This window comes from Cuculus canorus, chromosome 17 (assembly GCF_017976375.1).
Source record: "Cuculus canorus isolate bCucCan1 chromosome 17, bCucCan1.pri, whole genome shotgun sequence".
Classification (NCBI taxonomy): Eukaryota; Metazoa; Chordata; class Aves; order Cuculiformes; family Cuculidae; genus Cuculus; species Cuculus canorus.
The window spans coordinates 5,349,401-5,364,601 of NC_071417.1; the positions used below are offsets into that span (position 1 = coordinate 5,349,401).

The 15,201-nt window shown below is 51.2% G+C and overlaps 1 protein-coding gene across 16 annotated transcripts in view; it reads left to right on the plus strand.

The window, feature by feature from the left end:
- The first annotated feature begins 6,381 nt into the window (after positions 1 to 6,381).
- Positions 6,382 to 15,201, plus strand: part of NCOR2 (nuclear receptor corepressor 2) — a 251,275-nt gene continuing 242,455 nt past the window's right edge. For 8 of the 16 annotated variants that reach the window (XM_054082546.1, XM_054082556.1, XM_054082558.1 and 5 more), the window contains exon 1: positions 6,382 to 6,592. The gene's annotated coding sequence lies outside the window, so the exon portion shown is untranslated. The remainder of the gene's footprint in view (positions 6,593 to 15,201) is intronic. The other 8 variants (XM_054082557.1, XM_054082553.1, XM_054082565.1 and 5 more) reach the window with 1 other exon arrangement.

The following is a 15,201-nucleotide window of genomic DNA, read 5'->3' on the forward strand; positions in this document are numbered from 1 at the left end:
CAAGTTTTTTCAGTCTGTTTTGACTTGCTTTCCCAAGTTTCCCGTTGCATCCCACTCCCAGTGAGGATGGTATCCGCGGGGATATTGTGAGGACGCCCTTGTTGTTCACACCAAGCGGCCAGGGGTAGCAAGACCTTGAGGAAGGGAAGGAGAAAATCCCTTTTTATGTATCTTTAAATTTGGTGCCTAGACAAAAGCATAAGACATATAAATGGATTAACAGCCATGGTTTATTAGCACTCCTTAATTCACTTCACAGGGCTGAGGGAAAAGTTATTAGCAGATGTATGGCCAGTAATAAGCTAATTATAACCCTGTCAGATCAGAGATTTGAAGAGGTAGGTAGTTTCATGTGTGAGATAACTATAATTGTCTGCTAAAGATTATGAATTAATATTGATTTAATAAAGCTGTGGCCATTTATTTCTGCGGTAAAGACTAGTTAGTTATTCTGTGAGCTGCCCCAGCACCGCGTGTGTATTTGGGAAGCCAAAATGCATACGGGACTGGTTGCTGAGCTTGTGTCCTGCCTGTTGGCATCCTCCTCGCTGGCTTGGAAGGGGATGGCTTTGACACCTGGCTCCAAATTCACACCCCGTCCCCATTGCACTGTGGTGGCTTAGCCCTGGGGTGACGATGCACCCTGTGGAGAGCAAGAGGCGCCTGGAGACGGCACTGGAGAAGGTCAGGCTGGCGTGCCGTGCAAGGGGGCCGAGAAGCTGTGGGGCCACAGTGCTTTTGTAGGAGGCAGAGAGTGCACCAGGCTTCTACCAAAGCCTGTTAATCACCACTCTGATCTTCCCCTCATTTTAACCATTTCTCTGTCTGATACCTGTAAAAGGCATCTTTATTTGACACCAACGGAAACCACACTGCTGCCTACCAAGAAATGTTTGGTTTTTCTTTCTCATTGGGGGAGAAACTTCTGCCAGAGCTGCACACCTCTACACGTGTGTGTGCTGTGCCAGCAGAGGGTACCCGAGCGGGGCCACCTGCCCTCCGTGCTGGGGCAGGACACGCTCCCACACCCGATGCCTGCACTGTGGGTATGCTGGCACAGGGCAGTGCACAGGCGCTTCTCCTTCAAGACCCTTCTGCTTCCCCAGCGAGAGCCATGAGGTGGCTTTCAGTATTTTAATTTCTTTATTTTTTTTTTTTTTAAAGTTATTTGCTTCCTCAAACTGATTTGGAGTTGGAACGCGTTCGCTCCATCTGCTCTGGTATAATTTCTGTGCTGTTTATTGTCATAACACAGTAGCCACCTCTAGCTGCTCTCTCTACACCTGGTATTCACAGTCGCAGGTCCCTTGGGAGGAGGCACTGCTGCCCGGGAGCGGCGTGCAGGGCACCCCTGCCTGCTTCCCCTGACAGGTCATCGGTGCGCGGGGAGGCTGCATGTGTCCATCCAGCCCCGTTGCTTTGCAAACAGCCCTGTGCCACCCCACTGCAGGGCAGAAAAGAACATTTGCCCTTGCACCAGGAGTGCATCTGCTGCTTTTAGCTGAATCTAAAAGCAATCTGTATTTATGTGAATTTAAAAGCCGATCCTTTCAGGTCAGACGTGACCTTTTTGGGGGCCTGCAGCCCCACAGGTCCTGTCTGCCCCCAATGTGTTGAAAACAGCACAGAGCTTCAGCATAAATTGAGAGGAGCAGATGCGAATGTGCAGGTCTGCTGGTGATGGGTGTTTTGGGAAGGGCAGACGGAGCAGTACCCGCTGCCAGGCGCTGACAGGAGCCTTGCAAACCCAACCCAAACCCGCCACAGGAAGCGGGGAAGGCGCAGCTGCTCAGGACTGCTTGGCCCAGCCATTTGGGAAAGGGAGCCAAGAAAACAGCCAGAGAAAGAGGAGAGGCCAAACCTCACGACCATGATCATGTCCGGCTGGGAAAGCACAACCCCTCTGGGATGCTGATGGGGGTCCCTTTCCGATGGCGAAGCTGATGCATAGGGGTGGGATCAGCCTCACGCCTTGGGGACGAAGGCTGCTGCTTAGTTAAGTTCCCATTTTGCAGCTGCCATCCAGGATCATTTCAGTTTTTCCTCCTCTCAGCATGTAGCTGAGTACCACGTTGCGTCATTTGTTTCCGTAAACCATTGCCAACTTGAAGGCAAGCATGGAAAAAGGCAGGAGCAGTCATTTCCTGCAGATGGAGCATGGTCGTGGGGAGCCAGTACAAGCCCTAAGCTCTCTAGGCTTTTTCATTCCTCCTCTTCCCGGGTGGCAGGCAGAGATCTTTATTTTAGGGTGGGTTTTTTTTTCCCCATAATGGATCTGCTTCCCTGAGGTGAACTCCAGCCCTTCATACCACCCGAGTCCCACCAAATTCTTTTCACGCCCAGAGCAAGTAAAGACAGGTCACCAGGGTGGTGGGAAGGGGCTGTGGAGGGAGCCACATTGCATCATGCAGGGCAGAGGTGCAAACCTCCTGCCGCCCCGCTTCTCACCAAATATCTTCCCTACCCCCGGGTCTCTCCACAGCGCTGGCGGGTCCAAGGCCCCTCATCCCCGTGCCAGCACCATGGGTCATGGGTGGTTGTGGAGGGTAAAACCCTGCAACAGTTTTCACCCACACTGGTCCTAGTGGGCTGATGCTCTGATAAAGTCAATTACAGGATGACTTAGTTTAGACTGCAGCTTGCTTTAAATGTAATTAATTTCCCCTGAAGCTTTCCATGGGAGGGTAGTTTCAAAGTGAGGGTGGCTCTTGTTTTGCATCTTGCTTCTTTTCCTGGAGGATTTTAGGTGAATCTAAGCAAGAAAACACCCCAATTTCTTGCATTTGTGCCAGGCGTGGGACAAGTTTAATATAAAACATCACAAGAAGCTGAGGCAGGACTCCAGTTTTCCACTGAGACCAGAAATCCCCGTCCTTGCTGCTGCGACGTTTCAGAGACACGTTGCATTACCATTTTATCTGATGGAATAGCTATCAACGGCAGCTTCGAAGTGAAACGCTATGGAAAATCTGTGTAAGCTATCTGCAGCCTTGCAGCTCAGATATACTTTGATTACAGCGACAGCCTGGCTCTGTCTCCTGTATTTAATGTGTGTGTACGTGTCCGGCTGCAGAACTGTGACCCAAGCCAGCTCTCCCTCAAGTCCATGATGTGAGCTCATTGTAGTCTTTGCTTTCATGAAGCTGCAGCTCCCAGAGCCTTGGGATGCTGCCACAACCTCATCTGTGATTTAACCAGAACAAGAAGCTTCCAGCTTCCACAATTGCAGGGAAAAAGCTGGAAAACACGAAGCCTTGAGGCTCTGAAAGCCATAACCCCATTGCAAAGAGCATACTGTTGCTGTCCGGTGTTTGCAAAGCCATTATTTTAAAGCCAAACTCATTCTTGCTTTGAGACAAGGGGTTTGCTTTCCCAGGAACAGCAATACCATATAAAGATATCCAGCATTAAGGAGTCACATGCTCCTCTTTACATTATTAAGATGAGGATGTTGAAGATGGCATCTGGACCAGAGCGGTTCAGCACTCAGTCTTGAACCACACTGGAAGTCACTTAGCCCCACAGCATTTGGGCAACCTTTATTTCTAGATATTATTGGGTAATTTGGGTATTATTTGGGGTATTTTAGGATTACTGGATGCTGCGGTTTTGCATAATGGTTTTATAAACACCACTGGGATCTGGTAGCTGCTAGTTCCAGGCAGCCAGGCTGCCCAAAGATGTAGAAATGCAAAAGGAAATAATGCTCTCCATTATAAGAATTATGCCACTGTGAAAAGCCCACATTCACACTGCGATACCAGCCCAACGACTCCCTTTGGGACCACGGCCTTCTGGACAGCAGGAACATGGGCAAAAAATCCATCTGTGCTCTGGCAGGATATTCAGCATTGCTGGAAAGTGTGTTCAACCCTAAGGGTTTTTTAAAATTCATTTGATTATAATGTTGTTCTAAGGTCACTGGAATCTAAAAGCCTGGCTCTTGGCTCTTGTAAAATTAATGTCTTGAGTCTTTTTGCCATGGTAGGGGACTTGCCTTCCATTCATTAAGAGGAAAGTCACAGATATTAAAAAAAAAAGATGCTCCAGCTCAAGAAATGCTTAATGGCTGGAGCAGAGACACCCCACAATGCATCACAGATAAATTCTGTCCTTTATCTTCCAAGATAATCGCATCTTCCAGAGGAAGATTTGATCTGCTGCTTTGCCTCCCGAGATGCTCAGCTTACAGACAAGCACTTACAAACAAGGACTTGAACTGCGTGGAAGCTGAAATCACTGAACACCCAGATGCCACAGGCACGGAAGGGCAACTTTTCCGGCTTTTCCCAGCACATCAGGCTCCTTTGAGGCAATTTGACTCGTGCGCCTGATGTTTATATTCGCATTTCTGCTTGCACCGAGGCGTGTGCCTATGCTTACATTTCGAGTCGGGTGACTTAAGGAGACTGGGTCCAGGCCTGGGAAAGTCCCTCTGCCCTGCGGCAGCGCAGCTGTATTGGGGCAAGGAATGCCATGAGCTGCCTGTCCCACCATCCTGCTGCCCAGGAAAACGCCGCTTGTGGAGATGTGGGCAAAGAGAAATAAACAGCAGGGAGGTAGAGTGGCGGGGAACCCATGCGTGCCCACCTCTGCCTGCATTGCCTGCTGGAGTCGGGAGGGAGAAGAGGAGGTTTACAAGATGCTTTTCCAGCTTTTGGGGAAAGCAGGGACGGGGAATGGATTTGCATGGGCAGGGGGCAACCAGCAGGAGCAGAAACAGCTGAGGGGGACTGACCTTCCCCTCCTGGGAGGATAGAGGGTGAGAAAAATCATGAAAAAGTGGAACATTAGTACAAATCAGAAGCTGGGGTGTGAAACTGGAAGATGGGAATGGCGTGGGAACAACCTGGGCTGCCTCAGAGCCCAGTTCCTGCAGGCATTTGCTTGTTAAACTGTTCAGATTTCCCTGCACAACTCACTCCTGGAGAAGGCTTTTGGGGCAGCTGGGGTGGCAATGCAGACCCCACGGTGGGGCTGGGAAGGAGCAGTGTGGTGTCTGCTCCTGGAGACGCCCCACCTTCCTTTTTTTTGGGAGAAACCCAAGGCAGTGCCACGTGATGGATCCGGGCACCAACCACCCAGGAGCTGAAACTTTGCTGGGTGTGAGCTGCCAAGAAACCAAGCGGCAACAGGCATCCTTCAACACCCCTTCTGAAGCGCTGGTGTCTGAAAAAGCACTGGGGCAGCTTTTGCTGGGCCAGCTCGCGGCATGAGCAAGAATTCCTGATTTCCACCGAAAAAAACATCAATGACACCCAGAGGCATAAATACAACCTGTGGCACCAGTAAAGCTGGGAACACCGACAGAGCTGGAGGCACCGGTACAGCAGGTGACAGGGGTGCAGGCAAGGACGTCCGGTGTCCCTGTGGGATCTGCCCATCCTCTGCTGTGGGATGGAGGATGATGCGATTGAGAGCAGCCCTATGGAGAAGGACTTGGGGTGCTGGTTGATGAGAAGCTTGATATGAGCCGGCAATTGCCAAGGGAAGCTGTGGCTGCCCCATCCTTGGAGGTGTTCCAGGCCAGGTTGGATGGGCCTCGGGCAGCCTGAGCCAGTGGGAGGTGTCCCTGCCCATGGCAGGGGGTGGAACTGGATGGGCTTTTAAGGTCCCTTCCAACCCAAACTATTCTATGATTCTAATGCGTGCTCACAGCCCAGAAGGCCAACCGTGCCCAGGGCTGCATCAAAAGCAGAACCAGCAGGGTGATGGGGATTCTTCCCCTCTGCTCCACACTAGTGAGTCCTGACCTGGAGCCCTGCATCCAGTTCTGGAATCCTCAACATGAGAAGGAGGTGGAGCTGTTAGAGCAAGGCCAGAAGAGGGCTGCAAGGATGATCTGAGGGCTGGAGCAACCCCCATATGGGGACAGGCTGAGAGAGTTGGGATTGTTCAGCCTGGAGAAGGCTGCCAGGAGAACTTAGAGCAGCTTCCGGTATGGAAAGGGCTCCAGAAAAGCTGGGGAGGAGGATTTCACACGGCCATGGAGTGACAGGATGAGAAGGACTGGCTTTAAATTGGAGAGGGGCTGATTTAGATTAGACATTAGGAGGAAATTCTTCCCCATGAGGGTGGGGAGGCCCAGGGTGCCCAGAGCGGTGGTGGCTGCCCCATCCCTGGAGGGGTTCTAGGCCAGGTTGGATGGGGCTTGGAGCCGCGGATCCAGTGGGAGGTGTCCCTGTTACAGGGGGTGGCACTGGATGGGCTTTGAGCTCCCTTCCAAAGCGAGCCCTTCTAGGGTGCCACGTGCAAGCTGTGCGGGTCACCACCGCACAAACTCTGCGCTCCCCTCGCGGTGCCCGTGGCGGGGGGCGAGGCCCCTTTAAGGCGCGCGGGCGGCGCGGCCCCGCCCCCCCGGGCGGCCGGAGGGAGCGAGCGCAGGGCAGGGCAGGGCGCTGCGGCGGCAGGGGAGGCCCCGGCCCGGCCCGGCGCGGGCGGGCGCGCACAACGACAAACAAACCGGCCGGCGCGGGGGAGCGGCCCCATGGCTCTGGATTTATAACCGCGGCGCAGATGGCGCGGCCGGGCCCCCGCCGGGCGCCGAGCGGGGAGCGGCGCGATGGGGGGCGGCGGCTGCCGGCGGGGCTCGGTAAGGGGGGGGGCTGCCCGCGGGGAGGGGGAGAAAGTTTCTGTGTGCCTCGGCTCTTTGCTTTTCTTATTTACCCTGGAGGGAAGGAGCTGCGGGGTTTGGGAGCGCGGGGAGAGCCCCGCACTTTGCGAACCGCGCGTCTGCGGGGGGGAGGCACCCGAGCTACCCGCTCTTCGCCCCCCGCGGTTCTTTCTCTCCCCCTCCCGTTCTTCCCCCCCCTCTTTTGGGCTGTGTGTCCCCCCCCTCCTTTTTGGGCTTTTCCCTCTCCTTATTGGGCTCTGCCCCCCCCCCCCCCCCCCGTTATTGGGCTCTGCCCCCCCCCCCCCCCCCCCGTTATTGGGCTCTGCCCCCCCCTTGGGCTCTGCCGCTCCCCCCTCCCCCCCCCCCCTTATTGGGCTCTGTCCCCCGCGCCCTTATTGGGCTCTGCCTCCCTTTTTACCTGCCCTGCTCTTTTCTCCCTCCTCTTTCTCCCCCTTTCCTCCTCCCTTCTTTCCCCCCCTTTTCCTTCGTTCCCCCCAGAGTCTGTGGTGTGGGGGGGATCCTGCCCAGGGGTCCCCACTCCCCTGGCGAGGGGTGCCCAGCGGTGGGTGAGCAGGGCTGGCGTCCGCAGGCAACAAGTGATCGCTTCCCTAAACCCCAGCTGCAGCCTCTGGAGTGATTGCTGTTTTTTTTTCCCCTGTCGATTCTTATAATTTCCTGTTCCCTCTCCTCCCGCGGCCCTTCCTCCTGCTCTCCTGCCCTGACAATGCACAAAGAGCAGGCTGCAGTGGGTGCAGGCAGCTGCCTGCCATGTGGGCTGCTGCCAAAGCCACTGAAGCAGCAGAATCTCAGGGGCTCTCGCTGCTGGGGACCGAAGGCTGCTTTGACCCCATAAACCCATCCCTTCTTTCCACCGCTTTGAACCCTGTGGACGTCCGGAGGTTGGGTCTGCTCCGTGAACTTTGTGGTTTGGGTCAGCTCAAGAATTTGCCCAAGAGGACAGTGTTGCCGAGGGATCTGTGCAGTGGGTATTTCCTAACGCCGCCCTTTTGGTTCGCAAGTGTTTATGGCTTGAACTCTTTCCGCGACCTCTCCGTCGGTATTCCCGTGAAGCAAAGGTTGGCGCTCGGAATGCCTGAAAACGGCAGGGTTTTGCTGAATCCGGGATTTTTAATCTGCTTTTGGTGGATGTGGATTGTTCCATTGGTATTCCTTGGCCACGTGGGGTGAGAGTGTTTCCATCTAGCGTAGGAGTTTTATCAGCAAGGTTAAGTTTTAGTTTACCGCGTGCTTTACAGATAAAGGTTTGGTACTACTGCTAATTCATAAAGGGAAGGAATGTGAGTTGGGGCAACTGGGTGATGATTTTCATCTCTTCTGAAAGTGGTGACAAAAATCCCGGAGGGCTTTAGTGACGTCATATTGAATTCTCTGAATTTCGCTGTGAACTGGTTGGGTGACGTTGGGACTAAGCTTAGTTGGGACTGAGCTTAGCTTCCTGCGTGTTGGCGTCTGCCCGGCTCTGCCCAGAAGCCGTGCCTTGGGTGCGAAATAGAGTGAGGGTCACAGAGTGTTTTGAGGCTCAATCCCGAGATGCCAGGGAAGGGAAGTTCTCTGTGTGACAATGTTTTATAACTTCAGTTGAGTAAGTTTCAGTATGAGAGAGACTCTTGCAAAATGCGTTTAGTTTATTGAAAGCAAATGCGCTCAAACCCCGGTCTGTTGTTGCCAAAAGGGAAAAAGTAGAGCTATTTTTGGTGTGAGAGAGGAGATTGGGCACGCACATGTCTGGGGCAGGAAAACACTGGTACTTTGTTCTTCTGGCTTCATGTGGGTGGTGGTTTCTGTTATTTAGCTGTGTGTTTCTGCCAAGTTGCAAAACATACCTGGTTCTGTAAACCCTGTGGGGATCAGGGCTGGCTCCACAGAGCCGGTACCGGGCCTGTATAAGAACACCTCCCACACCGGCATCTCCAGCACTGGAGAAGTGGGTGGATGCTTCTGACTTCACACCTTTGAGCGCCAGGGAGATGACTGGCATTTTTTCAGGACAGGATCTGAACTGAAACCATAAACTTGTTTCACGCAAGCCACCGAGCAGCTGCTGCTTGGTGATACTTTTCACTTGATAGTGGACGTGGTTGGATTTGAACCAAGTTCCCTCCAGTGGACGTCGTTCCAGTCCCTGAGCCATCCTGTGCTAAATCCAAAGGGAGTTTGGTTCGGGCTGTGTTCTCATCTTGTAATTAGGAGATCTAGTCTGGTAAAGGCAGTTTTGTTATGATTGGAGGTGAAAGCACGCATGCAGCTGGCTGACCTCCAAATGCATGAAGAGAGCTACCTGTCTCATCTCCACAGCGATTCTGGACTGTGCTGGCTGGAATGAGGTCATAGGAGACATCTTCGTCTTGTCTGACGTCCCTAAATTATTTGTCCCCTTGATGGCTCCTGGTGTTCCTCTTGCTGCTCATTCTGGTTGTTGGTCACCTCCTGAAATACAGTCTTGTCTGTGGTCGGGTCATCCTGAGAGAAAACTGCCTGAAGTCAACCATGATCAACATGTTTGAGATACTATCATCTTCTCAGCTTTCTGGGGTGGAGGAAGGTTATGTTCTCCGCAGTTTCCAGCTGAATGTGTAGGAAAGGAGGAATAAATTGATAACGTTCATAAGTGGGTTTTGGGTGACTGGTTTGAGCAGTTGTGAAGGAGTATGGGTTTGAGAGTGGCTTGTGTTTGGGGTGTGGTATTACCCATCCCTAACCTGATGTCTCATTCTGACCAGATCACTAGATGTGTCTGAAAACTGAGGCCAGGGAGGCTACATGAAGTTCAGTGTGTCAGAGCAAGTCTGCTGGAGAGGTGGTGACGAGGAGTCTGGTTCCTCACTAGTGCTTTGCCTGTTCAGCACCAGGGCTTTTCCCGATGGCAAAGTACTCGCTCCCTTCTGGGTTTTGTGCCTCTGAGTGCCAATCCCCCAAATACAGACCACAGGCTAGATTCAGGGATACTTCAGGATGGAAATCAGGGCAATGCCTGCTTAAAAGGACTGTTATCTTTGAGTAGTTGCATTTGTGTGAACTGTGGCTTGCTTTAGTCTTAACAGAGAGATTCAGCGGAGAGCAGGGTCAGCTGTAATGGAGTTAGAAATGAGGTGTAGCAGCACCCAGTCGCCTCTGTGATTAGTGACTGAGTCTTTTGCAGCTGCTTAAGGGTTTGGGCATTGTAAGGTCATGGATTCTCATCTAGGATGCTGTGGCAAAGCTTGCGTGGCTCTGAAGGGCCCCTGCTGTGGCAAAGCTTGCTTAGCTCTGAAGGGCCCCTGCTGTGTATTGACATTGCAAGGTGGTGGAGAATTGCTATTTATAGCTGGACTTGTGCTGGTGCACAGGTGTCAGGGTCTCTCATTTACCCTGAAACATCGAAGGGATGGAAAATGGAAATGCGTACCTTTTAATGAGCATGGCTAGAGCAGCGATGCTTCCTAAAAAAAGATTGAAGGGGGGAGCTGGAGCTCTAGAACAAAGGGCGTGAAAATGCCTGCAAGAACCTGGTCAGAGGGAGGGAGGGACCTGCTGGGAAGGGTAGGAAGACAGAAGAGCAGAAGGAGATGAGTTGTGTGGCAGTTTTGGGAAGTGAACCCTGACCTGTGCATGAGGCAGCAACGGGATTGTACTGGGAATTGAGAAACCTGGGTTGCGCTCCCAGTCCTTCTACCCACTTGTCACGTCCCTTCTCGAAGCCACCAGTTCTCCCCTCCTGCCAGCCTGCCTCTGGCAACTGGAGGCTCTCGCGTATGGGTTGTCCCTTACAAGAGGTAAAGAGAGTGCTCGAGGAGGGGATGTTTCTGGTGAGCAGGCAGTGCTTACACAGTTGCTGCTACCCCTGCCACCTACACTTTGGGAAGTTCAGAGATGGGGCATGGTAGTGGTTGGGCAGGCAAGAACAGGTGCTAATTGCTGTAACAGTTGGCTTGGCCACTGGTCCCAGTTTGGCTTGGAAATGCCCGGAGAGGGCACTGCCTACAGAGGAGAGGTTACTGGTGCTGGAGGAAACATAGTAAAGCCAGAGTGAGATGGCCGTGGCTGTGATTACTACTGCAGTATGAGAGCTGGAAGAGAGCTCCAGCGCAAGGAGGATGCAAGGAGAGCAAAGCAATCGGCACGGTTATGTGCCTGCTGGGTGGCATGGAGGATGCTGATAATGCGCAGTGCTCTCAAGCGCTTTATAGCTGCAGAGCACTGAGCAAACATTAATGTATGTAAAGGATAGCAGCTTTGTCTAGTTACAGAGAAGGGAAGTTAACTCCAAATTAACTTTATGATCCGTGAAACTGAAGGTTATTTAAAAAAATAATAACATAAATGGAAATGCTGAAGTTTTGCAGAGTTGCTGAGCACGCTGCTTGTTGTTTAATGCCTTCCATTTTTTCACTCCCCTGTCTGTGTTTTTAATTTGGGAACAAATTACAAGCAATATCAGCTTACTCTTGGATTTGAACCCATGTTGCTCTTAGTCAGCTGAAATATTTCCCCTTATCGCCTCTCCTGTAATGTTTATTTTAGACCGAGTAGCTTCATGGCTTTTCTGCTGGCTGTAGGGACGAAGCCAGTCTGAAACAGCCCAGCACTGCAGAGAGAAATGATCTTGAAGCTGGTTCAGTTTCAGAATTGGGGACGGCTTCATTTTCCACTGAAAGCTTTATGCAAGGCTGTATCCGAGAGCAGTTCGTGGCGTTAAAAACCCAGGAGGCAGCAGATGGATGAATTGCTGACAGATTTAAAATCCTATGACAAGCATAAAGCATTCAGACGTGAGGCCAAGGCGGGAGGAAGGTTGCAGGGGGGAGGTAGAGCCAGAAAGGTCGAGTACGTTATTCTAGGCAGGAGGAGATGTACAGGCGAAGGCGGACTCCAGTGGATTCATCCTGCAAGGGAAAGCTAAGGCCTTCAAGAGGCGGGAAAAGGCGAAGAGCGTGTTCCATCAAAGGGCACGACTGGTGATGAGAGGAGTATGAGAAGGGAGGGGGCCCAGCCCAGCCTCAGCAGTGGTGGTGAGGCCAGGAGGAGTGGGGCTTCCATAGGAGGAGACCATGGGGCATGGCCTGAATGATTTCCTTCTGTGGGAAGTGGTTCAAAGAGAGTGCCAGCACCCGAGGAGCAGGGAATGGCACGCGGGTATTGTCTCTGGTAGCTACAAGCCTGGATGCAGCTCTTCCAGTGCATGTAGGGAGGGAGAGCCGGCAGGATTTCCTCTCTGCAGCGCTGGCTCCTGGGGTTAATAACTAACCAAGCAGTCTAGGTTTATCCTTTCATTGTGGAAGAGAATTATTTACATAATACTACTTGGTGTAATCTTTATTTAGCATTGTTTCCCTGACCTAACACTGGACAGAGTGGCAGTGGCGGTGCCCAGAAATGCAGTTTGGGCCCAAATACATGGGAAGTTAACCTTTACAATCTGGGACTGGCTGTAAATCTAAGAAATATTCCAGTGGTGCAGCCATCTGTTGTGTAGTTTTTGGGACCTCTGCATCTTCTAACCCTTGTTTTCTGTTTTCTGCACACTCCGGGCTGATGCTCTGTGCTGGTACTGAATGCTCCTCACCAGCTCCTAAGCTTCACAGTTAAGGTTTGTTCTCTGCGTGTTGAGGCAAGAGTGGTTTGTATCGCAATCTTCTGTGTGTCCGTGTCAAAGAAGGCAGAAGGAAAGAAATTTGTCAGCCTGTGGGTGGAGGATGACAGGATTTGGGAAGGTTCCTGGTGTGGATAATCCCATGGTCTGTGATCGCTCCCTGAGGACTCTCTGTCTCCCAGACAGACAGGTTTCGTTCTCCTCAGGAGTTTGTAATTGGAAGGTATGGAGGCTTAGGTGGTTGTCCAAAGAGCTGGGGCCTGATTATTGCGGCACACTACGGTGAAGGACTGAACCCTGGGCTTGGGTTTCAGTGGGGTGTGGGGGAGAATGAATCAGTGAGGAGGATGGCAGGCAAGGCTGAGCTTTCTCAAAACCTGCCTGTACCTCTAGCTGCGCAGAGCTGCCTGGAGAGGGTGGAGGGTGTCTTTCCTCCTTTCCACTGCGGGATGTGTGAGCTTCTAACAAGCTGTGGCAAACAATGGAAAGTTGGCTGTCTTCTGAAAATATGTTAAAACTTTATAAAATGACTCCAACAGCTACATTTTTATAGGACCAGGTCTCAGCTGCCCGGTACTCGATCACTTCGTAAATAGCTCAGTCTTTGGCCTCTGCAAACTTGAATAAGTAACTCCCAGTGCTGCAGAAGCACTGGTTAGCACATGGTTTATGGTGGCAGCACCTGGCTCATATAGCAGAAGCACTTTGCAGCTCTGCGTAAGTGTTTACTGCCAAGCTCGTGTGATCTCTTTGGCCTGATGTTGCAAGGAGCTGGTTTTGCAAAGGCTGTGAGTCCCCAGTGGTTTACATTGGATTACCTGGCGGTGCACATCCAGTCCAGGCTGGACATTGGTGTGCGACAGCCTCTCCTGTCAGCCTTGCTGGAGGACAATGCAGATCCTGTGTCGGTTTTACACTCAAGCCTGAAACCTGCTGGAACAAAGGTAACTTGTTAACACCCTCTTGAACCAATTAGACCTGGCAGGGTGCATTTGCATGAGATCAGTGCTGAGACGTGCAACTGCTGCATTCCCGATCTACTGCTTGAAGCCCTAAACCTTCATCTACTGACTCATCAAGCCCTTGCCGTTATCATCATGCTATTCATGGTATCATGTGATACATAAAGCTTGAGTGTGTAACAGCGTGGTGGTGTTTGGTATTAGAGCTGTGTGCTTGGGAAGTTGCTCCAGCCGTTTGCCTGGGGGTGTTTTCCCTGCATGGGGACGTTAAATATGCGTCCTCTGTTCTGTTTCTTGTGTTTGTCGAAGAGGATGACTCCTGTTGGAAAGACTTCCCTGATCAATGTCTTGGGTTTCTGCAGGGACCACTTCATATAGTTTCACTAATAAACTTCTAAACTTTTCAAGCTCCTTCTTGAAAGCAGTCACAGCATTACTTTTTTATTTTTTTTTCCTTTACTGCAGAGTTTCAGGCTCATGCCAAAGTCTCAGCTTTGTTTTTAGGTCACTGGTCTGCCCTTTCATTTCCCCCTCACACTGCAGTTGGCCGGCTTGTTTTGATTTGGTGATATGTGAGGTGGTGTGCACAGACAAAACCAGGCAGGCCAGTGAAATTCATGTTTCCCTGCAGCCTTGTTCCTGTTGTGTATGTGAATAATAATTTCCAAATGCTAGACCAGAGGTGATTAAAAACTGTCAAAGAAATAAAATGCAGCAAAGTCAGCGTTACAGGAATTTGTGTCCAGTGTTTTGAAAAAAACCCACAGAACTCTCTGAACTGGCAGTGGAAAATGCCATTGATATTCTTATTTAAGGCTTTCTAATCTTAAATAATTGTCACTTATTTGGGAGATGCTGATGAGGCAGCCTGAGCGTATCCAGGCTGTGCAGGAGGTGAGTTGCCGCTGGCTGCGTGCAGGGGTCTGGGCTGGACACACTGCCTTTCTGCGATTGCTGTGTGGACTTGGTTGAGATCCTGAGCTGCTGTTGAGACGGTTTTGCACGATGTGACAGCTGGGCAGCCAGCTCAGCTGTGGCCTTGTGGCTGGAGCTGCTGAGCATGACTGGCAATGGATAGAGGGGTAAAAGGCTGTTCTGCACTCCAAGTGGATGTGGAGAGGTGAAAATTCTACTGTAGAGCATCCTGCAGTGGCTGTGGCTTTCTCCAAGTGAGTACAAGTGCTTGTTTTTACTGAGGCTTACTGAACTGATTTTATGCAACTGTGGTGTTGGGGCCACGAAGCAGTTGTCATGTCATCAAGTTAGATGCATTGAGCATCTTTATTTTTGGAGCAAATGATCCTGCTGACAGCATGTATAGGAGGTGTCAGCCAGCCCTTTTCTTCTTTCTCTTTCTTTTTTTTTTCCCCTCCTTCTTTTGTAGGTTTTAGTCTTGGCTTTGATTTGTTCTCTTGACAGGGCAATGGCTAAAGAATTTTGTTGTGTTTTTTGATTTCTGATGTCTGCATGTCTTAAGATGCCATAATTAGAGATGCACGTAAAGAGCTGCTGTGGTTTTGGTCCAGAATGCAGCCAGCTGCCAGCAGCGTTCCTGCGGGCTGTGTGGTGATGGACTGAGAAACACTGCAGGGTTTTGGGTTTTCTCCAGTGTTATGAAACAAAAGTGGAGAGAGATGCCTGTGCATACCTTAAGGGTTGTGTTTTTGTTCTTACTCTCTCAGTGTGGAAAGCTAAGGTTTGCTTCCTCTCCACTGAGATCTGCGTTCACAAACCTAGAGCACTTCTGTGAATGTCAAACTCTGCCAGCAGCAGGTGAAAGCTGAGAAATAGGCATTTTGGTTTGCCCAGAGGTGGAGGAGTTGTGCTGCAGAGGCAGACAGAAGCACGCAAGCTCCCAGATTGCTCCTTCTTCCCCTTGCCGAAGCCCGTGTGAGTTTTGCTGTCTGTTTTGGTGAGACAAGAACTTTGAGTTCAATCTGTGGCTTTTTTTTTTTTTTCATTTTGTTCAGTTGTGCTTTTTGAATGTCTGTGGATTTCTTCTCGGCAGGAGGTTTTATTCCCCGCACAATGTAGTA